This window comes from Equus przewalskii, chromosome 1, assembly GCF_037783145.1.
Source record: "Equus przewalskii isolate Varuska chromosome 1, EquPr2, whole genome shotgun sequence".
Classification (NCBI taxonomy): Eukaryota; Metazoa; Chordata; class Mammalia; order Perissodactyla; family Equidae; genus Equus; species Equus przewalskii.
Genome location: NC_091831.1, coordinates 14387824 through 14411656, shown reverse-complemented (window position 1 = coordinate 14411656; position 23833 = coordinate 14387824). Strand labels below are relative to the sequence as shown.

The following is a 23833-nucleotide window of genomic DNA, read 5'->3' as shown; positions in this document are numbered from 1 at the left end:
ACATTGTCCCCTTACTGCTTCGCTGTCATAATTGTAATTTCCAAGCGCAGGGCCTGCTTTAAAAGGCAATGCACAGTGCCAAAATGGTTGGTATACATTATATTGAATAAAGCAACTAAACTGTTTGGATAGGGTACAGATCCTCTTTGTGGCATTATGTTGAATCAGACAAATTGAAGGAATCTATTTCAAGCCATTATTGCTAAAAATCAGCCCCGCCCCCACAGTTCCACGTTAAGCTGGAATGGCTGGCTTAACGGCATGATGTTCAGAGGGCAAATCTGAGGCAGCGCTCAGGGTCCTGCAGTGCCTTTCTGCACTTAGGCTTCTATCTATCTTCTCTACTAGATAAGAAGTGTTTTGAAAGACAGGGATTGTGTCTTGTTCATCTGTTTCATTACCATGTGACACATAAAAGTACTAAGTGAATGAAAGAACGCACGTAAACATGGTGGGCTGTTTTAAGGGAAATTCCTCTTAGGAGCAAAGGCAATAAAATTATTATAATGATGGATATGAAGATTTAATTTTTCTATAATGGGCTCCCTTTCTCAAAGCCCTTAGATTTCCTAATACCTTCAATCCTACAACTTATGCTGCAAACTGAAAAAATGGATTTAAACACCATTTACACTATCTGTTAAATGCATAGTAAAAAAAAAACCACCACTGTTCATGATGAAACAGTACGGAGAGCAGAGAGTGATAATTTTAAAGCTGTGATTCTCGACCTTTAGAATGAAAAGATCATCTAAGAAGCTTGGTAAATGTAGAGCCTCAGGTCCACGCTCAGACCTGGATTCAGCGGACACGGGAACCCGCTACTGTGTCAAGTACCGTGGGAGATTCTGACGTAGGTGGTTTCTGGACAACTTATTAAGAAGCGCTGTTCTTACGACCACTGAGCACATACTTTGGAATCACCTAGAGCTTCTTTATAGGCTGGGACCTCCATGTGGTATTAGCAAGCGGTTATCATCTCCAGAGAAGCCCCCTGGGCTCAGGCCTGGACTGGAGGAGGGGAAAGAGGGAGACTTCATGACCCACCCTTGGCCCCAGTGGCCACGTCACTTAGCACTCCTTCAACACGAGCCTCCTCTGCCAATGTTCATTTCATCCATGGACTGACCATTCCAGCTTGCAGGTGGATGTTTGAGTCTGCAGCTTAAAAGAAAGATTAGGGCTGGAAATCAGAATTAGAATTCAAGCAATAATCTCAATAATGTTGTTTTCTTTCAATGTATAAGCTTCCAATAAATAGCTGCTCAGATACAAGCCCGAGAGCATATCTGTCCCAGTGAAAAGATAACGCCAATAACAACGTTGGTGCTGGTTCTTCTCATACCATCATCTCATCTGATCTTTGCAATAACCCCCTGAAGATGCTGTGCAGGAACTCAATTTTTCCCATCTAACAGACGTGAGAGCTGAGGTCCAGAGCTGCTGGATGAGAAGCTGGATCATACATAGTTCCTGGATCAGAGAGCCATGACAGGGTCTGATGGAGATGACAGGGCAGATAGGACTTCAGGACATCAGGATGGCCCTGGGGATAACGGGACGTTGTATGGTTCCCTTCTCAGACACTAAGGCCCAGCGTGGATGGACACCAGTGGGCCATGAAGTTGAACTTCACCATCTGCACAAATGGTGCATTACCAGGGATGACGCCTCAGCCTGACATCCCAGCATTGAGGTCCCATGTCTACTCATGAAAAAGTTGCAAAGCTGCCTCACAGGTTGGTTGAGCCAGCATATGTGGAGCATGTGGCCTGACCCATAGAAAGGGCTGGATTACTGATAGCTGCTATTATAGTAATTACAGTTCTGACCCCAGAACCATGTACACTGCCCTGGGGTAGTCCAACCAAGCCCAGTGAGAGGGAAAATTGCATAGCAGGTGTGATCATTCGAGGGCAGAGGGCCTTTTGGTGCCCTCAGACCCCACAGCTGGGATCATGGTCCCAGGAAAGCTGCCCCAAGCCCTGCCCTCAACACCAGTGAGGGCGCTGCGGGCAGTGCTCTTCTCAAACGGGAAGGAAATTCCACGAGAGAAATCAGAGGTTGGTTTACAAACTTCTGAAGGTGCTTTACAGTTTGGAGAGCAGCTAATGAACAGAAGTATATATTTGGGTTGGTCCAGGCTCAATAGGAATAATCTGGATTTCACCAGTTAACAGACGATTTCCTCCAGTGATCCAAAAGGCAATCAAAGAGACTGAGCAATCTGATCTCTGAGAATCAGTTAAAAAGAATGAAATAAAGTATAGTTTCATTTAGAGAAGAAAAATAAAATAATTCTCTCCAGAGGAGTCATAATTAAATCATTCCCATGGGTGTGGAGCAAGGGAGGGAATGGTGGCTCACGGCACATCTGGTGCGTTTGTAGAGAAGCCCGGGGGATTCAGATGCAGACTTTATCAGCAGCCACTGGCCCAAAACGTGGTGCCTGTGATTGCTATGGTGACAAAGACTGAGATGGACTGGGTACCAAGAATCAGGGCTTGTGGAATTAAGTTCTCCTTCCTCCCTCATCCCATCCCTGGTCTGATCAGAACTGGGGCCGGGGGGGGGGGGGGGCGGGGATTGGATAACTACCCACTATCTGTGGTCCTTTCCATATAATCCGGCAGCCACACCAGTCCACTGGCGCCTGCCATTGCAATGCTGATCATTCGGGGTCCATGTCTTAGATCTGGTACAAATCTGCAATTGCCTCATGAGAATCCACCCTGGAGGGAGGGTCACCCAGCAGCCAAATTCAAGCCGAGATCTGAATATAGGTAACAGGGAATTTTCCTTCTCTCACTCCAGGGCTCCAAAGACGGAGAATATTTGAGCGTTGCTGGTCAAGAGATAGAAAGAACAGGTAGGAAGCAAAGGTCTATGTAGCCTTGAAAGATTATTTTTCCAGCATACTGAGATAGCATAACAATCATGCTAACATAGCTAACACTTACTGTGCATTTTCCATATGCCAGGCACTGTTCTAAATCCTTTCATGTACACTAACTCATTTCATCCTTACAACAACCTTTTGAGGTAGGTACTGTTACCACCCCCAGTTTACAGATGAGAAAGCTGAGGCACAGACTGAGTGACTTGTCCTAAGCTGTACATGGAGTTAGCAATGGAGTCAGAATTTGAACTCAGGCAGTCCGACTCTGGTGCCCGTGTGCTTAGTCAACACACTAAACTGGGCTTTTGATCACTTTAGACACCATCTCCTTCCAAAAGTCTGTTCTCTAGCTTCCCTGGGACAACCCCGCCTTCAGAAATGCTTGAGTTGGAGTTTCTTCCTTCTTCTGGCAACAAAATGCCAAGTATGCATCAGGGGCACGCGATGATTGCCCAGAAACCACATGGCCTATCATATGTCATCCCTCATAATTTATTTTTATGAGAGTAGTAAGTGGTATCAGCATTTTATAAGCGTGTATTTATATTTGTTAATTTAATTTATGCAAATGCCTCATTTATGTAAATCATACACAGATTCACCATCAGGATATCTTTAGCAAAATAACATGATCAAGATATTTAGGGATCCAACATATATAATCAGAGAATGCAAATGATTTTCACTGCATGTTCTTTATGCCATTAAGTTCATAAAATGTCAACAGTCTGGTTTTACTAAAGCTCACTTGGCAGTGTTGTGGTTGCGTCATCTTTCTTTCCCTCTTGACCATCTCATTGCTCCTGGAATGGCCAGCTCAGGCCAGGGTGCCCTAGGAGAGAGGACATCTCAGCTGCAGCCACGTTTGAAGCCCTGTTTTTTCCTTCCCTTCTGAGGATGAGGTTGCAATGTGTAAACACAACACTGCATTTCGTAGATGTATAGCCCGGGTTTTGGGCTTGATCCCTCTGTGATAGCAGCGTCCTCATTACCGAGTCGTGACGCTGCCAGGCAGTCGTCATGAATAATAAGCTTCCTCCTAAATCTGGACCATCCATTCTGAGTTTCTGGATTGTTGCTTCAACGGGAGGCAAGCTTTTCTCTCATTTCAGGGAGGAAACTGTCTATGACTTTATATCCAGTTCTGGGACTAGAGAAAGACATCAACACCATGAGCCCTAAGAACAAAGGGTGGTAAAGGGTTGAAGGGGTTGATATCTGTGTCCATGCTCATAAGACAAGAAAATGGGTGTTGGGTGGAGGACCCAACATAATCTTCTGGGGATCGTACCTCAGGACCCGGGACATTCAGCCGTGTAGCCGCTCCTACGATGCTGCCTACAAGAGCCAACATCGCTTTTTACGATGAAAGCTGAAAATGACATCTTCATAGTAGTAACCAGCTGTCCTCCCCACCCTCTGTGTTGATAGGGAGAACTATTGGCCATCACTAAGGACATGAATAAATCCTTGTTTCCACTTGCCCTGGAGCCTGCTACACAGAGTTGCTCATGTAAGAAGCAGCGAAACACCACCTATGGAGCGTGTGTCCTGGTGGCCTTCTGTTTGCAGCTATTTGAAAACTTTGTTGGCTTTCTGTCCATGGCGTGTTAATGTGTATGACATGTCTCTATGGTCATCCAGATACCATGGTTTATACATCAGTTTCAGGCCCCTTAGAAGATAACTATATCTTTGAGGTGCCAGACCCAGAAATCTTCAGTTTTTTTGTATACTGCGTGGCTTGTATTTTAAGCCAGTCCAGCCCTTACATATCTCTCAAATGTGGAGAAAATCTATACAGCAGCTTTTGTATAAATTGGATTATAGGCAGAAAGAATTCGAATATAGATTGTATCTCTATTACATTATTTTTTATTATTATTGTATCTCTACAGATTATATCTCCATTAAAGTAGGCATTTAATAGGCTTTTCGAAAAAAGTCACTCAACCGCCATTTGAGCCGTTCACAAAGCTGTTTTCTACACCTTGGCTCACTCCTGGGGGCAGGCGGTAAGTTCCACGTGGCGCAGAGCTTGAAGCCATTCGTGAGCCCACCCCAGAGTTCCTGCAGTGGGCTGCAGGGTGGGCAGCTCAGGACGTGCTTTCAGTTCTTCGCAGAAAACAACACAGCATTTACATTTTTTCTAAATGGAGAGAACATCCACTTTTAGCTCAGACCCTAAGAAAAATTCAGAATGGTCCCGCTCATCAGCATGGTTTGCACAGCACACACGGACAGCGGACCCCAGGCCATTGGATGAGGGTGGCAGCATGGGACAGCTCTTCCCAACAGGAGGCCAGAAAGCCAGCAGCCAGCTTAATGCTGCACTCACTGAAGATGAATGGATCCTTCCAGATCATACCATCATGCCTAAGGACAGCACATAACACGACTATTGAGCGTTGACAAATCAGAGCCACAGAGCTGGGTCTTGAGTCTGATGACAAGGGCCCGGACTCCCAGCTGTTTCTTACTTTTGTGCTTTCATTTCTACTGTTCGACTACCCGGCATTCTCTTCCTCCCTCTTCACCTGGTCAACTCCCACTTGTCTTTAACATCTGCCAACTGTCCATCCTCCAGCAAAATGTCACCTCCTTCTAACTCCCTTTCCTCTTTCTCTCTCTGGGCTCCCTATAACAGAGAACAGACCTCTACTCACCACCCTATTTATAATTGTCCCTGCAGTGCTCAGCACTTAGAAGACATTTAACAAACACTTCATGGATAAATGGACTAATGTCTGAGTTTGTCCCCGTGCCAGACTCTGGTTTCCTGAACAGCAGGGACTATCTTGGCCAACTGTGTCCCCAGAGGCCTGCAGGTGTCCTGGGCAGAAACCACGTCTCTGAATAACTGAATGAGCTCTCCTAAGAAAGTAGCCCCAGTCCTCAGAAAATGTCCATCCATGGTATATTTGGAACAAAATGTTTATTTTTAGGGGAGGGAGGTGGGAAACACAAATTTTTCCTGAGAAAATTGGGACACTGGAAACCAAGTGACAATTACACCAGAACCTTAGCAAAACAGTACGTTAGAACAAGATGCCCCTTGAGAGGGGCCGGCCACCTTACCAGGACCTGTCCCACACTTCAGCGATGATGGTTTCTTATAAATAAACACATGCATCATTTATTTTCAGCCTTTTATGACCTCCTTTGGGCTCTGCCTCTTTAATAAAGGTCAAGAAATAAGGAAATAAACGATATTCTGGAAGCCTATCCTCTTTCCTTGGACCCATCTTTAGAGCTCAGATGCTGAGTAACACCTTCGCGACCTGCAGCCCCTGGTTCTTAACCTCTCTGTGATTGTTTTTTGGTCCCTTTCAAATCAGTGAATCTCATGGACCAGGTCCGGTCCAGTTACTGTACAGACAAGTGATTCAATGTAACCAGAACATTTTCATTGCAAGGAAACCTATTTTATAACTCAAAAACAAAAAAAAAGGATGGTTCACAATTTCCACATTTGCTCTTCTCAGTAGATTCGTCTGAGAGAGAGGAGCCAGCGTTGACTTGTCTCCGAGCGTTCAGTTGATGGGCAGCTGTCGTACTCCTTTCCTTTTCCTACACACTTTTTTTTTTTTTTTTTAATGCAGAGAGCTTGCATCCTGCTTCTGCTAAACTTTTGACTGCAGGCTAAAGAGATAATTGGAATTTTTTTAATATATTGCCAATACTAAGTAATAAGAAAAGGCCATTTTGACACTTGTCAATGCCCTGTTTTTGTCTGAGTTGTAAAACACCAGGCAGGTTCTAGAAAGCACCTGTGGATCACCCAAAGCAGCATTAATCCAGGGGGAGGCAGATGCAAGTTCTAGTCCAAGCGCACATTCACTCCTGCTTTAATCCCCTCTGCAAGTTACCATTGCCTGCAACAGCCAGCCTCCCTCGGACCTGATGAAGCTTTCCAGCTTCCCTTGGTGGAGAGAGGAGGGGGGGCCCTGGGTACTAGCATCCAGCTACAAGCTGTTAGGAAGGAAGGAAGGAAAGAAGAGAGGGAGGGAAAAAGGGTTCTATTTTCTTTACATTTAGACCTGTTTTGCAGAAGTGATATTAAAATATTTAACAGCAGAATGGCAGGGCACTGGCCAAGCTGAACGGCTTCAGTATGTGTCAGGGTCTCGTGGCTCTGCTAAGCCAGGTGTTAGCCCTTCTGTGGCTACATAATTGTTAAATATTTTGAAAATTATTTTTGGCCAAATTTATATTCACCCCAGACAGGAAAGGGGACCCAGTAAAGTCCCCAGGAAGAGAATTCAAATGGTTTCTGCTGAAATTATAATCCGCGGAAAGGTCACAAGAGGGATGGGTCATTTTGCTGACCCGATAAAAGGACTCTTGTTGCAGTGGGTCGGAGTCTCAGAATGCCCTCGCTCTATAAATCGGTGTTTCACTGTGTCGACGAGGCTGGGGACCCACCTCTGGGTTCGTGTAACTGTGCATTGCTCCGTTCAACTATTTACTGAGTACCCGCTGTGTACAAGGCACTTTGGGGGGAAAAGCGGCCTTAAAAAACTCCCCAACTTTTACAGAGGTCACCAATAGTTGTTCACAGGTTGTTTTTGTTTATTTAAACTGCGTAGTATTAAAAAAAAAAATCTTGAACAAATATTTTAAGAGCAGGTAATTTTATTTAAAACTTCAGATTTCCATTTCCAGATTTTCTCTTTTGGGGAAGAAAACCCCAAACCTCAGAAGCTCTGATGACACTGAACCCACATTTACCCCAGGCCACAAGCCACTGGGGCAGCCCTTGCCCAATCTAGATGTGGAAGGAGTCACCACTGCCTTCACCCCTCCTGCCACACAGCCAAGCTCCCTCATTCAGTCACAGAAACATGCAGGGCAGTGGTGGGGAGGGAAAGCTCTGGGATGCACAGCTGACAGGTCTCACTGCACCCCCTGGGGCAAGTTACTGAATCTCTCTTGGCCTCAGTTTCTTCACCTGAAAAATGGGGATAATATAGTCCTTATTGTTTAAGCTTGTTGTAAAGATTAAAAAGAGGTAATAAGAATAAAGTGCTTAGAGCAGTTTCTGGCATATAGTAACATGCCCGCCCCTAAGAATATGGAAGATGAGGACAATTTACACCTTGTCATCAAAAAGCCACAAAATGTAAAGGAAGCATTGAGAAACATCTTTGATGGCCTTAGTTCAGAAACTGAACTTGCAGCTCCCTCCTGTTCTCTCTTTCCCGCTCTGTTTCATGGGCACCACATAGAAACAGCCTTTGTAGGCAACTAGCACTCACTGGGGAGGATGCAGGACAGGCACAAGCAAATTGATTCTCTTCTCTTGATAGGACTGCGAGGGTCTCTGAGAGGCCGTGTTCCACCCACCGCAAGAGGAAAACCCAGAGGTCACTGGAACCAGCCCACTGCCCCAAAGCCAGATGCCAGCAGCAAAATGAATTAGGAAGAAAAAAAAAAAAAACCCTCCAGGAAAAAAAGCCCTGAATGAACAGTGTTGCACCTCCACTAATCTGTGATTCATACATATTCAGAGGGAAAGTGAGTGAAAAACCGGCGTTTCAGACAGCTTTACATTTTCAAATTAAGTTAATAAAATAAGATTTCCAATGTAATGACAAATTAATTCTTCTTTTCAAAAGTTTATTAAAATAAGCGTCTCCTATCTTCTAACTAGTGCTGACATATGCTTACATAGATACATCCCACCCAGTAACCTAATCTCCCAGCAATCTTGAAGCAATTAACTCCTTCTAATCTTGAGCTAACAAAGCCCACCATGCCACAGGCCCCTGAGAACGCCCCTCCGAAGGCTCGCTCAGCAGCCTCCCCCCAGCGCTGCTCAGAGCATCCGAGCAGGGTGCGCTGAAGTGGTCCAGAGTGGCGACTCCTCTGAAACAGCCAGATGAGTCATCACAGATCATAAGATCTTCATTAACTCCTTATTTCTCTGCTAATTAACACAAAAAGAAGGAGCTGAATGCCTGACGGGCAATGACTGACCCACTGCTTGGTAGTTAATGGAATGCAAATGACATCTAATGAGGGTCTCTCCTTGCGGTGTGGGCAGCTGGCCTACTATTTTTGTTGTGGATTCTACAGTGTCAGAGCTCCATGAAAAGAGTTTACCTAATAATTTAAACTGCAGCTGAGTTTATAATATAAAGCCCATGCATTTGTGCAAGTCCTACACATGGCAGACTTAACTTAAGCTGTGAACTACAAGGTTAGCTGAAAATATCGCAATTTAGGGGGAAAAATATAGCTCCAGGCCCTCCAAATGAAACACAATATTTGTTGATTATGTTAAGTTATGTGATGCATTTCAGATTTTGCTTTAATGTGACAATGGCAAGCATACTATCAAAACATTGCTTTCTTGCTGATCCAGAGCACAGCCTTTTCAATTTTATATAGTTTTAAAATGTTGGCTGTAGAAACCAAAGTTTTATCATCTAAGATTTATCTTAGAATACAAGTAGAGAAATCAGCCAAATATGATTTGTGTACTGTCAATAAAATGTTGATTCAATTAAGGAGGTCCAGCAATGAGGCCAATTGTGTAGCTCAAAGAAGGAATTTTGCTGTCTATTCTATCATCTATTAGTGATAATTAAGTAACAGACTTATAAACAAGAGCATAAACTTTAAAAAGGTTTTTATGAAGGTGCATGCTTCTTTATTCTACCATTCCCTTAACCTGAGTGGGGCAGACCCCTCCTCAGTTGGAATTCCAAGCTCTCTTCTCACCCCAGATCTTTAAGAACGTTCCTTTTCACTAATAAATTGAATTGACAACCCATTCATTAGAGAGATCGAGCATTGCCAGTACCAACCCATGCACTAAAGTCTTGCTTAAAACCAAAAAGTATAGAATGGTGATTGTGAAATTCAAAAGAATTATCACTCTATGAAATAGATTCTCTGAATTTGGATAATATTCAAGCCCATCCCACTTGTGTATGCCTATTTTTTCAGCAACTAGAACCTATTGGTACATAGGAGTAGTTTGAATTTACACATTTTATAAACTTTCAAGTTTAATGACAAACGCTTTCTCCCTTCCTAATGGGGCGGAACCAGTGGGAAAAAGGAAATCATGGTAGTCAAAATGATTAGTTGTTGCCTGACGTTTGTAAGGAGTTTCTGGAAAGGTGATTTCTCCAAAATTGGAAACTTCTAACTCCTTTTGAATTTCAGGATCAGTTAGGGATACCCTTTCTTCTTCTTTTATGTGGAATTTCTCTCGAATGCAGTCTTGAAAGGGGTGTAGATATCTAGCCCTCCTTCCATTGTTTAGACATGCCTCAAGGCCTTCGTAGTAGCCTTTCCTTCCTCCTGGAATCCTCTCTTCTGGATCTTCTCATGGCCTCTGCTTGTCATTCAGGTAGGTCTCAGCTTAAATGTCGCCTTCACAAGTTGGATGGTCACCTGGAGCAGCTCCCAATCGCTTCCACCCCATCAGCCAGCATTGGTTCATTGTCCATCTTCTGCTTTCTGGTTGTTGTTCACTGTCTGGCATCCCCACAGGACTATGAGCTCTCGGAGGGCAGGGACCTTGCCTGTTGCTGCATTCCCAGAGGATGGAGCAGCGCCTGGTACGTACGTAGTAAGGGCCAAGGACTTGTCTACAAAATGGAAGTGGGAATTAGGGGACCTCGATGCTCTCTCCAGAATGCAGGGACTTTTGCACCTCCATGACCTTGCTCCTCTTTTTTCTCTGCCAGATGGCCCTTGCTTCTCCTCCCTCTGGGAATGTCCTGCTCATGCTTTGAGAATCTGGTTAAGATGCTCTCTTCTTCGCAGCCTGCCCAAGTCCCCAGAAGAATTCAGATCTCCATCCTCACTGGGTTGAAACGGGTTACGTGTCTCTCTGTCTCCTTGGCTGCCCTCTGAGCTCATGGAGGCTGGAAGGCTTATTTAATTCTACTCTAAACCTCTCACACCAAGCATAATGCCAGTAACAGGAAGGTCTTCAAAAAGAAATGGATCAGACAATGAAGCTATCCTTCTGTTTTGATGAGGCAGCTTGTCTGTCATTAGAGAACTCTATTGTATGTAACCATAGCAGAGAAGACTTTCAGAGACACGGTTACTCAGAGGTCATGGCATACTTTTGTCTCTAAACCCCATAAGACTCTTCCAAACATCCTCATTTTGTGGATAAGGAAACTGAAGCTCCAAGAGATTAAGTGACATGCCCATCGTGCTCAGGGTGTGTGGAGCAATGGTGGTTAGAACCCATTTTGAAATCAGGCCAAACCATAGGCTCCTTTTGCCAAACTTCAGTATATTTTGTTGAGCTTTAACACTAAGTCACCATTTTGTTGGCTTTTTATGAGAAGTTCTCTAAGGGTATTGATTTCTGTATTGATTCTATATTGGTTGCGCAACTGAACCGAGAGCATGTTTTACTGCTGGTGTCACCAACCACTTACCCCAAGAAACTCAAGGGTGAGTTTGCATATTTTAACTGTTTTTCCAAATTGCTATTTTTCCTTTTGTTATGTTAAGAAGATGCAATCACTAAACCACCCTGAACTAGACCAAGCCTCACCAGAGAGCTACGCCTATGACCTTTGCCTTACTTTTAACACTAAGATCTCTCCAGGACGAGCTTAGGCCTTATTACCATAACCTGCAGTGTATGTGGAAGTGTGTTTTCCAACTGAGCCTGGCAAGCAAATACCCACCTCTCCCTTTTGAATATTCATTCTCCATCCAAAATAAATGGCCCTGGTTCCCTTTGTTCGGGGGATGCCATGACTCTGGAAATGATTCCTCATGGTCCCCTATTTGCTGCCAATATGCTTTACTTTGTGAGACAACTACTTTGGGTGGAGAGTCTGATTTAACTCAGCAGGAGGGGACCCACTTCGGTTTCAGTAACACTAGGAGCAGGCCGAGTTGGTGAAATTAAGTCGCTGATATGTGTGTTATTTTAAACTTGTCTTTCCACAAACTTTTTCTTTCTTTTTATTTTTTTATTGAGATATCATTGACAGATAACATTAGTTTCAAGTATACAATGTAACAATTCGATATTTGTGCATACTGTGGAATGCTTGCCACAATAAGTCTAGTTAACATCCATTGCCATACTGAATTACAAATTTTTTTGCTTGTCATGAGAACTTTTAAGCTCTATAGTCTTAGCAACTTTCAAATATAGAATACAGTATTATTAACGATAGTCACCATGCTGTACATCATATGCCCATTTTTCACAAACTTTTAGGCATGCCAACTCTTCATAATTGGGCAAATGGGACAGAAAAAAATAGGAGAGGAAGAGAGAGAACAAAATCAAAAAAGAAAAGAAAAGTAACTGCAGTAGAGCATCCATAATTGCACACCTTTGCAGTCACTGGAGGCCCTGGAAACTCTATCAAATTCTATGGCATTGGGGAAGGCTGCCTCAGTGTCCCCATCTACAACAAGGCCTTCCTGGCACCTGCCCCATCCAGCTCGGTGGGAATCAGAAAGTGGGGAAAAGATGGCATTTTAGGTAAAAATTCCTTTAGAAAGTAACATTTTAAATAAATTCGGGAGTCCATAGTACCATTATCATTACTTGGCTGGTCCTTTTCAAAGCCCTCAAAAAGTCTTTGATACTGTTTTTCACCAATTAAGCAGTAGAGTATCCTGTGCAGAACCCATTTCCACCCCACGTGGCTCTGGCCATCATATGTCCTGGGGAAGGCAGCTTGGAATCTTGAGAGAAAAGCCACCTTGGGTGACAGTCCAAGTTGGGCTGGTAAGCGAAAATTACGTATGGAGGCAGGTATGATTAGTGAAAGTTGTGGAGGACTTTGAGCTCTTCTCAGAAGACATTTATAAACATGGAGGACATTGGAGGCACAGGAACATGCATTTCAGAGTCAGTGCTCTAGTTGGACAAGTTCTAGTGAAGGGAGAGGCTCTGCGAGCCCACAGAGCCTTGGGTTAATCATTGTCGCTCTTATTTGCAAACCGGTTAAAGGTGCAAAGATGGTGTCTGGGAGCATCACGCTCTTAGCAGAGATCGTCATGGATTCCCATCCACACCCCCTGGGCTGCCGCTGTTCCCGTGCTACCACCCCAGCGACTCTGAGCATGACTGACTTGGAATCATCTGGACGCCAGTTCTGCTTCCTCCTGCCCTTTATGTGTGTAAGGTCTGAAAGCAAATAAAATCCAGTCAATTTAGTTGCCTGTAGCAGCTTATTAAGTCTCTCATCTAAGAAAGCCTATAGTTATAGATGGATAACCAAATAACACACAGCAAATATGAAATGTGAATTATATGGCATCAAAGCACACAGTGCATGGGGAAGAAAGGAACTAAATATGTGGGAAGGATTAATCCCTAGCAAATAAAAATTCCGACAATTGCTTTTTCAACCACGGATTGCTGAGAGAGCTATGAAAATGGCAGAAACTCAATACAAATCTTTTTCTCCTTTTATTTAAATGAAAACATCCATGTATATTATATATATTTAGGATGTCACCAATTTTGGAGGTAATCTTTTAGGTTAAGTATGGTCCCACATTAAACTGATAATTATCTTTCCTTCTCTTCTTCTATCCCCTTGACACTCAACACGCTGGATTTTTGCTTCATGTTTTATTTATGGGACAGAATTAATATGCAGATTCACAAAAACTTAAAAACTCATAATTATTCATAAAGGGCTTTAAGGTTATTTAATGCATTTTTTTGAAACTCTGGGTTTGCGGGAATGCGTACCTGAAAGTTGTTGGAAGTCAACTGAGGTTAAGTCCTAGTGTGAAGTTTAATCTGAAAATGATCAAAATCTTTGACTAAAAATATTGGTCAGTATTCATAATCTATTTTTAAGTGAAACAATGGGCATCGATATTCTTGTAAATATATTCAAGACCAGCCTGGCAAGAGAGAAGATTTGCATATTCAATGCAAATGATCAATGTAGGAAGCAAGGTCTAGTTAGGAATCTTTGATCATTAAGCAAATGTAATAAAAGACAAAGATTTTGTTTGTTTGTTTGCCATCCATATGGCACTATATGCTTTTACAAATATGCTCAAGAGTAGGAAAATTAACACCAATGGGAATGGATAGGTTTTATTTCTTCTGGGGTAAGCAGGAAGAATGAGATGGTCCCTGTTGTTGGAGGCTACGGCTACTGCCTTACACAAGTAGCTGAAGAGCCGAAAGCACCTGTGAACAGCTGTGACGATGGAGTCTTTATAAGCCTTCCCTACCTGATGATGATTTAGGCTCTTCAGTCAGCTCAAAATTAAGAACATTTTGATGGAGAAAGCACCTTGTTGAACAAACTCTGGGGAGTGTGGTCCAAAACCGCTGATCGAGGGATGTGTGTGTTCTTGGACTGTTCCCTTGGGAAATGTTACACAATCAAATGCAGGGAGTACAAAGCCCATTGGTGCTTGGGAAATTCCTCTCTATAATGGAGATGGGCAAGGAGATGAGTAGAAAGAGCATAACCTTGGGTGGCTAGAGCTAGAACTGAATCTTGACTCCAACGTTCACCAGCTGGGTAATCCTAGGCAAGTCAGTTAACCATTGTGAGTCTTGGTTGATGCCTCTGTTAAAAAAAAAAGAGAGCCCCATCTACCTTCAAACATCTGTGAGATAAAATGAGATAATGGATATAAAATACCTCATACAGCACCTTGCACATAGTAGGCACTGAAGAGATGTCAGCTCTTTTTTTATTTTTTTTTGAGGAAGATTAGCCCTGAGCTAACTGCTGCCAATCCTCCTCTTTTTGCTGAGGAAGACTGGCCCAGAGCGAACATCCATGCCCATCTTCCTCCACTTTATATGTGGGATGCCTACCACAGCATGGCATGCCAAGCAGTGCCATGTCCACACCCGGGATCTGAACTGGCAAACCCCAGGCCGCCAAAGCAGAACGTGTGCACTTAACCGCTATGCCACCGGGCCAGCCCCTCAGCTCTTTTTATTATACCATGTTACTTTGCTGTAGGCTTTTGATTTTCTTTTTTAACCTTAAGTGCACGTATATGATCACACACAAAGATGCAGATCTACAAAATCACTATCTTTACATTAAATACAGTGATGGCTAAGTGAGACAGGTGCTAATTTATTTTTGTCACCTAACATATGTTAAATTATTTGAAATAATATAATATTTACCAAAGGCTTACAAAACAAAAACATATATGAGAACAGAGCTGTCTTCACAATTAGAATCATTCTGCTTGAGAGAGGAAGGAGAAAAAGTAATCCTCTCTCAGCAGCTTCAGCACAGCTTTTGAGCAGAATATTTCTCCCACGCCCCCTTCATGTTTATCTTCAGAGATAATCAATTGCATAATTGACATTCCCAAAGCTGCTTCTTCAGAAACGTGTACTTCTTGGTGGGGGTCAGAGCGGAGAGGGGGCAAAGGATGAAATGGGAGACTATCCCCAGCTCTGTCGCGGTGGGCAGCCCTTCCTCGGGACTCTCCCTCCAATGATAGAGAGCTGCAGAAGCCAATTTTTCAAATGACTCAATAAAAATACTGATAAATATTTAAGTCTCTTAAATACAGACATAACCTGCAGACATGACAGTTGGAGCAATGAGCTGAATTGATTTCACAACAGTGAAATACCTGAGTAAGCTCTCAGATATCTCAATTGTTCGTTGAGCAAGCAGAAATTACCCTATTTCCCCTACTTTACCTTCCTGACTGGAAATGACATTTAATGAAGAAGTTTGAGTAGTTCTGAATTTAATGCTATATTTGTGCTATATTACTATTTCTTGGAGAGAAAATATGTGGATTTTTTATGACTTTATAGGATTAACCTGTGCAGTGTTGATTTAAAAAATATACATGCATATGTGTGTGTATATATACATACATGTTCCCATCCACCCCCAGTCAATTGACAGCTTCCTCTCACAACAGACTGAACGGATGCTTTAGGAGGAAGTTCTGCTGACTTTTGAGAAGGCTAGTCCCATCTTTGTTTTGAGGAGTTGACCCATTAAACTGTGGGGAACTGACAAATAGACAAAAGAAGTCAATATCGGCATTCCGAATTCTGAGTGACAGCACCAGGTCCTCAAAAGCATGAGTTTAGACCCTGCTATTCAAAGAGAAAATGTCCCTTAGTCTTTTCTTTATGGTTTGTCTGCAGAACACTGCTGACGAACTGCCTTGAAAATCCTTGCTTCTGTGACTCCTGTCTGTGAGACTCGCCACTCTTCTCCTGGCTTCCTAGCTGCTCCTCCTTGGTTTTCTCACTAGCTTCTCTTCCTCTTCAACTCCCAAGACTCCCCTTTCCAATATGGAGATATAGGTGGCATTACCAGGTTTCCAAGTCTCCTAGATTTAAAACCACAGTATCATTTTTGAACTACACTCAGACAGCTCCTTAGACACATCTCTCCCACCTTCCATCTTTCTTGCTGCCTAACACAGACTCTCATCAAGTCCCACAAGATCATCTGGGTGGGTTGTCTGATTCCAGCTGCCACCCACAGCTCCTCCTAGAGCCCCTAATTCAAACACCACCCCCATCAGGCTACTCCTCTCTCCTTCTCCACCAGGGACCCGCATAGCTTAAGAGACCAGAGCTAAAGTGTCTGCCTGGTTTTAAGCTGCCTTCACAATAGCCAGCCAGCCAGCCTCCCTGTCACACTGGCTCATCTCTTTGTCACATGTAATTTGTTGGCACTACATCTTTTTGTATTTTCTGTAAAACCCAGCATGATGCTGGGGAAAGGGCAGGTGTAGACATGAAATGTCCATCTGGAGATCATAGAAAATATTTTTTGAAAGTAATTTTTAATTTTATAACTCACAACTGGGTCCATTTTCCTTGAGAAAAATGGAAGCTTGAAAAAGACCATGCCCTCTTTGAACATCATTCCTAATCGAGGTCCCCAGCCCCAAGAGGACCACCTTTATGTTTGTGTTTTGGGGGAGGGGGGTGACTGTGTTTCCTTCCAGGCCTTCCTCTATATATTTGCATATGTATATATCACACAGGTTTTTGGTGCAGCTGATTGGGGAAAATGTCTCCTTTTGCTACTAAAGTTAAACACTGTTGAGATGATGAATTTCACAGGTCAAGCAACTTCCTGACTGAAATTTACTAAACTGTTGCTCACATGTTTTTGTCCCTGTGACCTTCCCTCCAGCTTTGCTCTTAACATAGCACACATCCTGATGCAAGGCCTTCTAAAGTTTAAAATATTATAGAATTATATAGAACATTATAGAAGGTGACAAAGGGAATTTTGTTGTTGGCTTGTTTGGAGGGGTTGTTTTCCTATTTAAACACTGTCACTGCAGGAGCTGTAAAGCTCCAAGGATGCCTCTGGAAAGGCTGGATTGACTGCAGCCTTGTCCCCCCTTCCCACCCCCAGCATGTTGCAAGCAGTGGCTGGATCAGCTTGTGTTTGAGAGAAAGCGCTTGTGCCCTGATGAAGTGCTCAATAATGCCGTGGTTGGAACCAGAGCTCTGGATCCCAGAATCACCTGGGCTGTATGTGCCCCCATCTCTACCCAACAGCAAGGTCTTGGAATTTAATATACTTTCAAGTGAGTTTTAGTATGTGTGACATTTTTCAACCAAAAGCTTAGTTCAGAGGAATGTCAGTTTGGGGAGAGAGCTCTCAAGATGTGCTGTTGTGTCTTAATGAGATCCTGATCTCAGAGGCAACCTCGGAGCTGCCTCCTGTTGAAGGATGCACATTCCTCCATTTCCTCTGGAAGCACAGTAGTTAATGAATTTAGCTGAGTCGAGAAGCCCCCAACCCTATCTGAACTCAAAGAGGTCTGCCCTACCATTGGTTAAACAGAGCTATGTTAATAAAAATTACCCAGTACTTTTCCCATTAAAAGTGATTAAGTTACTCTGAGGGCCCCAGAGTTTTAAACCACCCCAGGGGAGGGAGGGACAGTGATAATATCATTCCCCTGAAAGAGTTGGGTTTCTGTTTATTTTCAACACAGGCAGCTGGTAAGTAAATTTATCCTCAAAAGGAGTGACCCTTTTAATGGTTCCACTTTACCTGAAAAAAAGTAACTCTTTTACACTCACTTAGCCTTGGCTCCCCATTCCGGGTCCAACTGATAGACCTGGGAAATAGTTTTCACCTGCATTGTCAAGTCTGGTTCATTGGTGGTGGTGGGGAGGCGGGGGGGGGGGGGGGGGGGGGGCGGGGGGAGGGGGGCGGGGGGGGGGTGCTGCCTTGGTTGAGAGGGGATCTGGGCCCTTACCTGGGCTCGGTGGAAATGAGTGATGTGAGTGATTAGTGATGTCTGGGGCCATGATTGGTGAAGTCTGCTAAGGAAAGGGCTGGAAGGACTGCTCCTTTGTATTAACCATCACTGTCAGTTACCATGAGATTCATTTAGGTCATGAATTTAGGCACCCTGAGCCCTTCTCCTTTCTGGACAACCGATGACAGTGATCCTGGCATTTCTGAGTTTCTTTGTAAGGGATCTCTTAAAAACCCAGGGATCCAAGGATTTCTAAGCACTGCAGTGATCATCAGAGAAACAACAGAGTTAAGACAGAAAGAAGTTGTTTTCAGGGGGAACTGGGAACAATGTTCTTTCCAGTTTATTGTAAATGCTGGGGCCTGCCCTTTCCATGCTCTCAGACCTCAGCTCTTCTTAGGAAAATTCATTTAAACTCCCTGGGTACCCTAAGTGAGTCTATAGTTAGCGTTGGTGCAAATATTACTGCAAGGGTGGTCCGTAAGGAATCACCCAGGCTATGCGTCAGAAATGACGATTCTGAGACTCATGAAGACCTTTGGAATCAGATGCTCTGGGGCAGGGCCTGGATACCTGCATTTGCCAACTCCCCCAGGCAGGACCAACTACATAATTTGTGGGGCCCAGTACAAAATGAAAATGTGGAGCCCCTTGTTAAAAACTTACAAAGAATTTCAAGACAGTGACAGCAGAGCATTAAACCAAGCAGGGGGTCCTTCTAAGAGGAGGCTGGCCCCGTCCTCAGGTCATTTTGTTGTGGAGTAAGTTTTAGAATCCTGAACTAATACCTCACGCAGAAAGGCAGAGGTGAGATTATTCAGCTTTTCCATCCATCCCAAGTGCTGGGGGTGGGGAGAGAGGAGTGCCGAGACAACTCCCTGACCCCCCTCTCATATAGCGCTGTAGGCCTGCACTTCCCCAGCCCCACTCGGCACGCTGTGAGACCTCTACCCTCCACAACATTTCAACAGTTTCTGAAATCTCACCTCTCCCCTAAATATTCCCAAGTTGATGACATGGAAAACTCATGGCCATTTCCGTGGGATCCTCCCCGCCTGTTGACTCACTCAGTGAGTTATCTAACTAAATACCAAAATACATAAAGCCTGCAATTCAGCGGAGCTCCAGAGAACTATTGGTGTTCCACTTATACACGAATTCCCAAGGCTCATTTGTTGGATTATCCAGTATAACTGGCACCACCAAAAGCACTCACCACCCATATGATGTTTGATGCTCCACAGAAAGGTTTGGAATTCAAGGCTCCTCTTTTGTGAACCGACCCTTGTGATAAAGATATTGGTTACTAACTTAAGTTAGTAAGTGTCTCCCATTACAGAAAGAGCAGATATAGACTTCTAAGACACACAAGTGTTTCTTCTATTATCTACTCATATCTTGCTTTTAATATTCTTATTGCTTTTGTACTCCTTTTTTTTTTTTTTTTTTTGGACCAAAACTCAGATTTGACCATTGCTGCCATCCTAGAGCCTAGAGAATAAAATGTCCTCCTTAGTTTGGCACTTCGGGTCTCACACAGCTTATATTTTATGGAGGGAGACAGAGAATAAATGTGTAAACCATAAAATAATTGCAACTTATGATTAGAGCTGTTTTTAAAACCCCAACATGCTAAGAAAATAATGAGAAAGGGGCAAGCAGTCGCTGTAGATGGTGTGAGCAGAAATGCCCTCTTTGAGGAAGCCCATCAGTCCCTAGTTTTTGGTTCGCAAGTGACAAAAACCAAACTCAAAACACTTAAAGCAAAGAAAGAGAGGAAATGAAAAGAAGGAAGGAAGGGGGAGAGAGAAAGAGAGAAAAAGGAAAAGGAAGAAAGAGAAAGCAAGCAAGCAGGCATGAGTACTGGAGGCCTTAGTCAACGTCATTGGGAGGGACGTGGCTTCTCTGTCCCTTTCTCTGTTTCTTGACTCTCCGGTCTTCTCTATTCCCCCAAGCCCCGCCCCCTGCCAGTCTCCTCCTGTGCTTCCCGGATAGCCATTGCAACTCCAAGCTCACGTCCTACCAACTTAGCCAACCCTGTGGAAAGAAAATACCTCTTTCTCATGGGTTCCAGAAAGACTTCAGAGGCTGACCCTCATTGGCCAATCATAAATCATATGCCAATCCTTGAACCCATCGCTGCAGTCAGAGCTAGGTTATATGCCTTGGAACTTCATAGAAAGGGTTTGGCCTCTTCCTCCAAAATCTCATCAACTGAGGGTAGGGCAGGCTGATTCCTCCAAAGGAAAATTTGGATTTTGCTACCAAAAGAAGTGGGGAGAAATGCCCAGAAGGCATGCATAACAGAGGTCCACCAAAGGAAATGACAATCTGAGATCCGAGGAGAAAAAACTAGCCATGTGAAGAGTTGAGTGGGAAGGAATGTTCCAGACAGAGGGAGTGGCAGGAAAAATTGACACTTAAAAGAAACTAATAGAAGATCATTATGTCTGAAGGGTGGAGAGCCAGGGCATCAGTGACTTACTATGAGTCTAGAGAGGACGGCAGGGGTTAGGTCATTAGAATATTCTAGCCAAGGGCTTTCCCTATGTGACAAATTTTTTTGGAGATCTTTCAGCAATCTCCTCTTATTTAGATTTACTAAATTTTTGAGATTTCAGCTACTCTGTTCCAAAAGGGACAGACTTTCTACCTTAAAAGTGGCAAAACATCACATCATGACATTTAACTTGAAGATGCTTAATGCTCATTAACCAATTATTTAGAAGCTTTTGTTTTTAAGATGTAAAGAATACGTCAAGTTGTTACTGGTTAGACCAATTTAGACCTCGGATCTCTTAAATTTGCTCAAAAAATTCTAAATGTATTACACAGTGCTAAGACTTCTCAGATTCGACTAGATCAGGAGCATTTTATTTCCTGAGGATATGGAAGTTTGCCTGTATAAGCTGTATTTAGAAAATTATTCAAAAATTTTATAAATCAGATTGAGCCAATCTGGATTTTGAACATTTGCTATGATTTTAGCATTTCATCTGTTTATTTCTTAATATCTAGCCAGATTAGACTAAAGTCTTTTCATCTCAAATGGCATGGCTACGCATTAAAATGAACGGAAGGAAGCTGACTTGACAACGTGTGTGTGGTTTTTTTTTTGTCACCAATCAGATCACACTTTTCTTATTAATAGAAAAATGCTTATATTGAAAACAATGAAGAAAACAAGAAAGAACAAAGTTGTATGTGACTGACAGCTGGTTTCCTTGGGAGCTAGCTGTTGTGACTTCGGATTCGTTGCACAAATATGCCAGGCATGAGAAGACTGAGCTAGCAGACCCTGGAAGTTGGCATCGTTTCATTCAGATCATATTATTACTTTTGCCCCATCATGTTCCCACTGCAGGGCTTTTGCCAGTTTCCCTTTAACGAATGCAGAAGCCCCACAACAATCTATTATGAGTTTTTTTCCTCACTAGAGATTTATTTGGGTTTTGTTGTTGTTATACTTAACATAACAGATGTTCTGGCATTTTTTCACATAATACCACTGTGAGTCTCATATTATCCTTAAAAGCCTACAAAATTTTCTCTGAAATAATTTCCTCCTCCTTTGGAATTTTATCTTCAAGGATGCCTTTTTCTACTATTTGTAATGGTATATTAAAACAAACGCTATGTAGAAAAGGAACTGTTTACTTCTATGTTTTAGAACTTCGGAATTAATTGCTGTTGAAAGATAATTACCCCAATGCTGGAGTCACAGAGTCTACACATCTATTCAAAGAGAATAAAAACATTCCTTTTGATTTTCCCAGTTCTGCCCCCAATTTATAAGCAGGATCCATAGTGATAGTAGTAGACTCACTTAGGAATATTCTAGAGACAAGTTGCAGATCTGGTTTTAATCCAATGTGTTTGAGCCTCAGTCAAACGCCTAAAGCACACGCTCTGTGTCTCCTGGGAAAGAGAAGCGGAGAAGCTCCTATGTAAGGATCCTGTAATTATTAGACTCGAGAGGCTCTGATCTGGGTAGTTCCCAGGTTGCTGTCACCTGGTGTTGGATGCACTTTCAAGACTAAGGTTTATCCAAAGGCAGTATAGTGGTTGACCATCAGGCCTGACATCCCCCAAAGCAGCCTGGACAGTTACTGACACGCTGCTGCCATCTTCCTTGGGGGCTAATGGTACATTTACCTGGCTCTTTGTCTTCATGGGTAAGGTGAGGGCTCCTTGTTGTGTTTGCTTTCTGTCACCAAAGAGAACAGGACAACGTAAAGTATCCTCTGATGGGCTAAAAGCCTCTACAAAGAATGGTTAAACAAACAAAGCATTAAGTTGCCTTTCAAGCCAGCCTGGCCCTCTCTCCTAATTGTGTGGAGAGCTGATTGACAAAATTGAATATCCTTAAGAATCAATTTCCTCCTCATCGGGTCATTCCTCAGCACAAAAGTTCTAAGGGCCACAGGTTAAATTCCAAACTCATTGTTCAGCCATTCAATGAACTGGCAGGAGCCTACCTCATATTGTTTTCTGCCTCTGCTCTCCGAGATGTCCCTCAGCCACACTGTTCTACTAAGGAACACACCAGACTGAGCCCAGGATATTCCCTTTCTGCCTCCTCTGTTACTGCATCTATAGCCCAAAATGGCCACTCTCTTGACTTTTAGCATTTATTGCTAACTTCCTTTCTATAGTATCGCTATGTTGGTTAAGATTCTTTTGGTTGCAGGTGACACAAAATGCAAACCAAACTAGCTTAGGCAAAAAAGAAAGAAAAGAATTTGCTGTTTGTTATAACTGAACAGAGTCCAGGGGGGACTCTGTCGATTTCACGCCCGTCTTGATTCAGATGCTGCGCCTGAGATCCAGTTTTCCTCTCTCCAGTTCTCAGTTCCGTATCTTTGGCGTTGATTTCGTTCGGTGGCCCTACCTGGGCATAAGGTGACTGCCAGCAGCTCCCAGGGCTCTATCCTGCCAGCTTCCTATGCAGTGGGAGATAGGAAGATCTTGGTACCACATTCCCAGTCAGAATCTCATTGATCATGAACAGGACAATGTGATGAGCTGATTAGCTTGATCCAAGCCACATATTCCAGTCTTGGGTGGAGTCAAATCTACCTGAAGCACATGGACTGAAAGTGGGGGAGGAGTGACTTCACAGAAGGAGAGGAGACAATGGATACAGTTAGCAGAGATGCAAACGCGCCATAGAGACTAGCTCCCTATCCAGTTATAAGCTAACTTGAGGACAGATATCTCAGCTCCTACCTCTGTTCTTTCCCCAGAATGGATCCTACACTCAATAGGTGTTTCAAGAGGGCATCAGTTGATTGATAACTATCTACATAAACTTTTTGACTAATATCACCAAAGCCAGAAATAATCAACATTTTTAAAACTGTGGCTAATCGAAACCTTGCCTTGATGACTTTTTTCTTTTAGCTAGCAGACGTCATGCAGCTCACAGTGGTTATGTCTGTAGACACCAGCTCTGTTTAGGTGCCACATGTTTTAACAGGTGCCTGAAGCTGCCAAAGCAGAGGGCCTGGCAGGATGCTGGCGATTCTCTGGATGAAGTTTCCTTTCACTGTGAAGAAGCCAGACCCTGTGATTCTGCCCGTGATCCTCACCTTAAGCCACGTCCTTGATAATGGACTTTCTTTGGCTTCTTATTGACTTTTGATGGCCTGGGATGCTGGCCTACCCATTAACTCTGATTATGGTAAAAGATGCATTTCTGTTGCTATATGAAAGTCAGTT

The 23833-nt window shown here is 43.3% G+C and overlaps 1 long non-coding RNA gene across 1 annotated transcript in view; it reads right to left on the bottom strand.

Annotated features, from left to right (window-relative positions):
• The window catches only part of LOC139082339 (uncharacterized), a 32307-nt gene extending 9124 nt beyond the window's left edge, over positions 1-23183 (bottom strand). Inside the window, exons 1-2 of the long non-coding RNA XR_011538358.1 lie at positions 23004-23183; positions 22268-22374 (exon numbers count right to left, since the gene is read on the bottom strand). This is a non-coding gene — a long non-coding RNA (uncharacterized lncRNA). The remainder of the gene's footprint in view (positions 1-22267; positions 22375-23003) is intronic.
• Positions 23184-23833: the final 650 nt, after the last annotated feature.